This window comes from Saccopteryx bilineata, chromosome 5 (assembly GCF_036850765.1).
Source record: "Saccopteryx bilineata isolate mSacBil1 chromosome 5, mSacBil1_pri_phased_curated, whole genome shotgun sequence".
NCBI lineage: Eukaryota > Metazoa > Chordata > Mammalia > Chiroptera > Emballonuridae > Saccopteryx > Saccopteryx bilineata.
In genome coordinates, this window is record NC_089494.1 from 13,013,732 (window position 1) to 13,019,731 (window position 6,000).

A 6,000-nucleotide genomic window follows, 5' to 3' on the forward strand; every position below is an offset into this window, starting at 1 on the left:
GCCCCTTCGATTTGCACTGAGCCTGAGACCCTCCTCCACGTGCTCCATCCCGCCTTAGCTCCACACACCCCCCCCCCCAGCCTCTGCCCTTCTCTGCCAGTCAGCTCAGCACCCGCAACAAGTTTGGACTGTGTGGCCCCAGACTGGGATTCTCCTGCTGTCTACCTGCACTGCCCTCCCTCATTAGAACAGGGCCTCCCTGCACCTGGGGCCTTCCAGAGCCCCAGTGGGAATAGAGGCATCCTCGTCCTAGCACAGGTGCTCCTCACGACCCCAGGGCTCCCAGAGACACCGGGACACACGTTGGATTCCCTCCTACCTGGCTACAGTCTCCCCTGACCTCTGGCCTCCGGCGTCCTTGCAGGCACCCTCAGGAGCAGAATGGACAGACGCCTTACTCCCCAGTTAGACTCTTCCCTTGTCTTGGTTCCGCCCTCTTGGCTAAACCCTACTGGCAAACAAGATTTTCTCTTAATGAACTTTGGGAACATTTCTGCTTCCCACCCCCACCCCTAGCATTTGATAGATTAAATAGAAGCAAAGGATTTTAAGCATTTCTTTGTTTTCACTCGACTCTCAAGCAAATTTGCCTATTGTCTTCCTGCAAAATGCCATCGAAATGTCAGAAACTGAGAACTCTTTGTTCATCATTACATTTTTTTCTCTACAAACAAATCAATAATTCTCATTTTCCACTGTCTCTTGATGGCAGATGAACACCTTGAACTCATTTATTTGGAAGGTACAAGAGAAAAGCATATAAATTTCTTTAAAACATTATCTCCATTATGCTACAGAAACTTTATGGTTACATCTAGTTTTCATAAGGTAGTTATGAAGCTTACAGTTGGTAAGAAAATAATTTTAAAAATAATGACACATAGGTCCTGGCCGGTTGGCTTAGCGGTAGAGTGTCAGCCTTGCGTGCGGGGGACCCGGGTTCGATTCCCGGCCAGGGCACATAGGAGAGGCATTCATTTGCTTCTCCACCCCACCCCCCTCCTCCCTCCCTGTCTCTCTCTTCCCCTCCCGCAGCCAAGGCTCCATTGGAGCAAAGATGGCCCGGGCACTGGGGATGGCTCCTTGGCCTCTACCCCAGGCGCTAGAGTGGCTCTGGTCACGGCAGAGCGACGCCCAGGATGGGCAGAGCATCGCCCCCTGGTGGGCAGAGCGTGGCCCCTGGTGGGCGTGCCGGGTGGATCCCGGTCGGGCGCATGCGGGAGTCTGTCTGACTGTCTCTCCCCGTTTCCAGCTTCAGAAAAATACAAAAAAAAAATAATAATAATAATAATGACACATAAAAAAATAGTGGCATAATATAAAAAAAAATTTACTAAAATTTTTACAGTTCACCATTAAAGCAGGATAAAATATTAATAAATAAAAAGATTTTCCAAATTTCATTTGGAAACTTAAGATTGTTCTTGGAAATCCTGTCACAAAGAAAATAAAAATTGAAATTATAGCCATGGAATTTGCTGACAATGAGAATATTAGACATTGATTATATGGAATTTGGCCACAGTCATATGCTAAGGAAAATTCAGGATTGGATACCTCATTTAATAAAAAAGGAAACATTCAATTCAAGCACATAATAAAATTAACCACAAATATATCGAAAGCAAAAGGATAATAAATACAAAACTAGAAGTTAATTGATAAGCAGGAGAACATAGAAGTCAAGGATCAAACCAAGAGTTTAACCTTGGGTGGGAGTGAGTGCATTAATCATAGATACATTTTTAGCAAAACAAATTGCTTCTCAAGTTTATTTGAAAGAATAGAGATCATTCATTACAGACATCAGATTCCATACTTACCTGGCAAGGGAGATACCCTGATCATAAAGATATCAGATTGTACATACTTACTTAACCTCCTCTCCTGAAATCCTACAAAAAGAGTAAAGATGTTTTCCCCTTTTGGTTTTGGCATAAATCCTCAAGGCCGGAGAGGCGGGTGGAACATTAGGATCTGCAAAGCAGATGGGTCCTGACAGCTGATGTGGCAGCTCATAGGAAGCTGAATCCTACCGGGGCAGGGGTGTAAACACAGACCTCCACCTAAGAGAAGCTGGCAGACTTCCCCCTATGACACAGCGATACCAGAAATACAGAGGGGTTCGACTACAGCGAATGATGGTGGGTGCTAAAAGTGTGTGATTTAACTTGGTAAATAATGAGAAGCCATTGATATTTCAAAGGGAGACTTCAGACAGATCCTGGGAAAAAATTAGATAAGAAATTTTAAATCATCAGGAAAAGAAAGATTAAAGACTCTTTAACAATTACAATTAAAATTAATTAAGATAGCCTTGGTAGAAATGTAACTTGGATTTTTTCCAAAGAGTTTGGACAAAGTATTTGGCTCTGGGACACCGCTGCTCTATTCCTCTTATATGATTCACTCTTACTCTGTTTAATTATGCTCTTCAGTTACAAATTTAGTATATCAAGATTTTAAATTCTTAAACTTTAAGATGACTGCATTAAAAAAGCAGAGAAAATATTTTTAGATGTGTATAACATTTCATGTTTTAAATCCATAATGTTTAAAGTAATATCCATGACATTTACTTTTTACTTAAAGCCTGGCAATAATATATGAATTCACTTGAAGATTAATCTTTTCCCCGCATTGGGCTTTGTTAATAAATGTGTCACTTTCATTTACAAAAGTCGCCCATTACAGCATTATTGAGTTTTTGCTACATTCTTGGAAAGTAAGAGTGAATCATAGAAAGAGCATTTAGGCCCTGGCCAGTTGGCTCAGTGGTAGAGCATTGGCTCCATGTGGGGAAGTCTCAAGTTTGATTCCTGGCCAGGGCACACAGGAGAAGTACCCATCTACTTCTCCATCCTTCCCCTCTCCTTTCTCTCTGTCTCTCTCTTCCCCTCCTGCAGCCAAGGCTCCATTGGAGCAAAATTGGTCCAGGCGCTGAGAATGGCTCCATGGCCTCAGTCTCAGGCACTAGAATGGCTCCAGTTGCAACAGAGCAACAGCCCAGATGGGCGAGCATTGCGCCCTGGTGGGCATGCTGGGTGGATCCCTGTCAGGTGCATGCGGGAGTCTGTCTCACTGTCTCCCTGCTTCTCACTTCAGAAAAATGCAAAAAAAAAAAAAAAAAAAAGCATTTATTATTAATTTACAAAACCAGCTTTGGGTGTGACCTCAGGATAGACAAGCTGAACTTTTCTGTGTATACTGTAAATACTGAAGGTCCGGCCAAGCTGGCCCAATCAAGCACCCACTCTGGGTTTCACCTGTGTGCGTGTAACCATTATTTTTCAAACCCTGGGTTAATATACCTTTGCGGGACCTGCTCTGTCCAGTCTAATTTAATCCTGATCAGCACCATGATCGATGTCCCACACACTTACGTAACCTGTCTGGCCTCTGAGGGCGTTTAAGCCTGTGACTCATGGAATAAGATCTAGTTCACCTCCAAAAATTGTAATAGCTAGGCACTTGCTAAATCCACCAGGGGTCAGCACATTAAGCGTTACCACTCCCACAGCAATATAAGTTGAACCAAGAAATTAGAAATCTTCAAAAAGAAAAATGCCTTTTGGAACCTGTATATGCCCATAATTAATTTTTTTCCCTTTCAGGCAAGGTGCCAAACTTGCTTGCTTTGTACACTTTGATGCTTCCCTCTGAGGACCAGGGACTCAGTGGCCATTAACTCTGATTTCTAGTCCAAATGACTCCATTAGTTAACCTTTTAACTCAGCCCCCTTGCTCCAACCCTCTAGCAGAAATAGATAAGCCATGAAAAAGGAAAATCATTAAGAGGGAGCCTGGATCAAAAACAAAATAAATTATTTTCATGAACTAGTAATGAGCAGAAATGCAATGCTATGTGAACAGAGCCAAAGCCACACAAAGCCCCTCGCTAAAATGATTACTACAGAATATGCCTCACTGGGAAGAAAAAGGAGCCCAGAAGAAACAGAAGCAATACAAAAAAATAGGTGTGAGGTGGGGGAGGGAGAGGGCGACAAAGCAGGGAAATAGATAAAATGTGAGCAAATAACTATTAACTAAAAAATCCTCAATGCCTGGTTTGGTTTCAAGAAGTGCAAAACTAATACTGTAGCTAACGATAAAAGAAAAAATTCAATGGTCAGTTAAAGTGTGCTAAAGATCTTTTTTTTTTTTCTATTGTTTTTCAGGACAAAGATAAAATTACTGAGTATTTTGGATTGTTTAGAAGAATGTATGGTCTAATATGTATCTTAAAAATGAAGGGTAAGCAGTCAAATAATAAAAACACTGTCAGTAGGTTCGCAGCTATAAAAGAGGAAGACACAGAAAGCTTTACTAAGTTCAATAGAATGCAGGAAAGGAGGAGGCAAAGAAACAGAGACAAGTGAAAGTAATCAGAAAATCAAAACTACAGGAGTGAATGGCCAGGGGCTGCCATCGTGGCCATTCACATGCAGGTTCTTATTGAATTCGAACAGACAGTAATGAATCAACAGGGCCCAGAATTGGTGGGCCATTAGCTTTAAACCTAGCTTGCACTCAGCAGGCAAGAAATACACACAGTGGGAAAACACTTCCCTTTCCATTCAGGGCTCCCAAAGCCACTGACTCATCCAAGTATTCCTAGAGTCAAAGGTTTCTACCTCACCAGCCTTATTCACCTCTGTTCCTCTTCTCCTTCTCTCTGCACAAACTCTGCACAACTGGCTTCTCCCTCAGCACTCCACCATCTTGGCTGCCTCTCCTCTGCAATGCTGATGGCAGGATCTGAGCGAGAGTGTCCGCTGTCTGCCTCATTTTATACTGTAGAAGTTAAAGCCTTTAAGTCAATATACAAATAAGGAAGTCTCTGATACAAAGTCCCTTATCTGAGGCATAAATGGGATTCCTCATAAGAGTGTACCACCCCACATCATGCAACAGTCAAGGGCAGGGGTCCCCAAACTATGGCCCGCGGGCCACATGTGGCCCCCTGAGGCCATTTATCCGGCCCCCGCCGCACTTCCGGAAGGGGCACCTCTTTCATTGGTGGTCATTGGCATCCTGTGCTCCTGGAGTACTGTATGTGGCGGTGCCGCAAAGCGTGGCATCGCTCATGTACAGTACTACTTCCAGTGATGCGGGACGCATGTGTCACAGTTCTGGAAGCACGTCATATCACTTGTTACGGCTTAGCAGTGACAAATATGGAACCGGACATTGACCATCTCATTAGTCAAAAACAGGCCCATAGTTCCCATTGAAATACTGGTCAGTTTGTTGATTTAAATTTACTTGTTCTTTATTTTAAATATTGTATTTGTTTCCATTTTGTTTTTTTACTTTAAAATAAGATGTGCAGTATGCATAGAGATTTGTTCATAGTTTTTTTTTATAGTTCGGCCCTCCAACGGTCTGAGGGACAGTAAACTGGCCCCCTGTGTAAAAAATTTGGGTACCCCTAGTCAAGGGTATGAGGAAAAGCTTAGTTTTGAGAAGATCTTAGCATTAGAAGGGTGGGAAAGGCTTAGTCTTAAAACTAAGCCTTAGGCTATGAGGACCTTGCCAGCCTACAGCCTGTCTCCCACACCCAATGCAAACTATAAGCAAACAAACATATACATCATATTTACAAACTTATTTGATTAACAAAAAGTAAAAATAATTTTAAACTGATGGATAATTCAAAAAATTGAAAATGGAATAAACTCACTGTAAAAATAAGAGATTATATGATTAAATTGAATTTTAGAAATCTAGGCATAGTCTTCTTACGGAAAGTACACATAGAATAAAGCCACCCTGACACTCTGAATCTGAAGAGGCAGTAAAACTTGCCCTATACTAAGTATAAAAATAATTATCCTAAGAATAGCAATGTCAATTCTATATAAAATGTAATTTGTGTCAGAAATATTTTATGAATAAAGAGGGAGGAAAATAGTAATCAGAGGAATATATAGTACTCATGAATTTGTATGGGCCTAAAAAATAGCCTTGAAATTTAGAATGCAAAAATTAATTTATGTA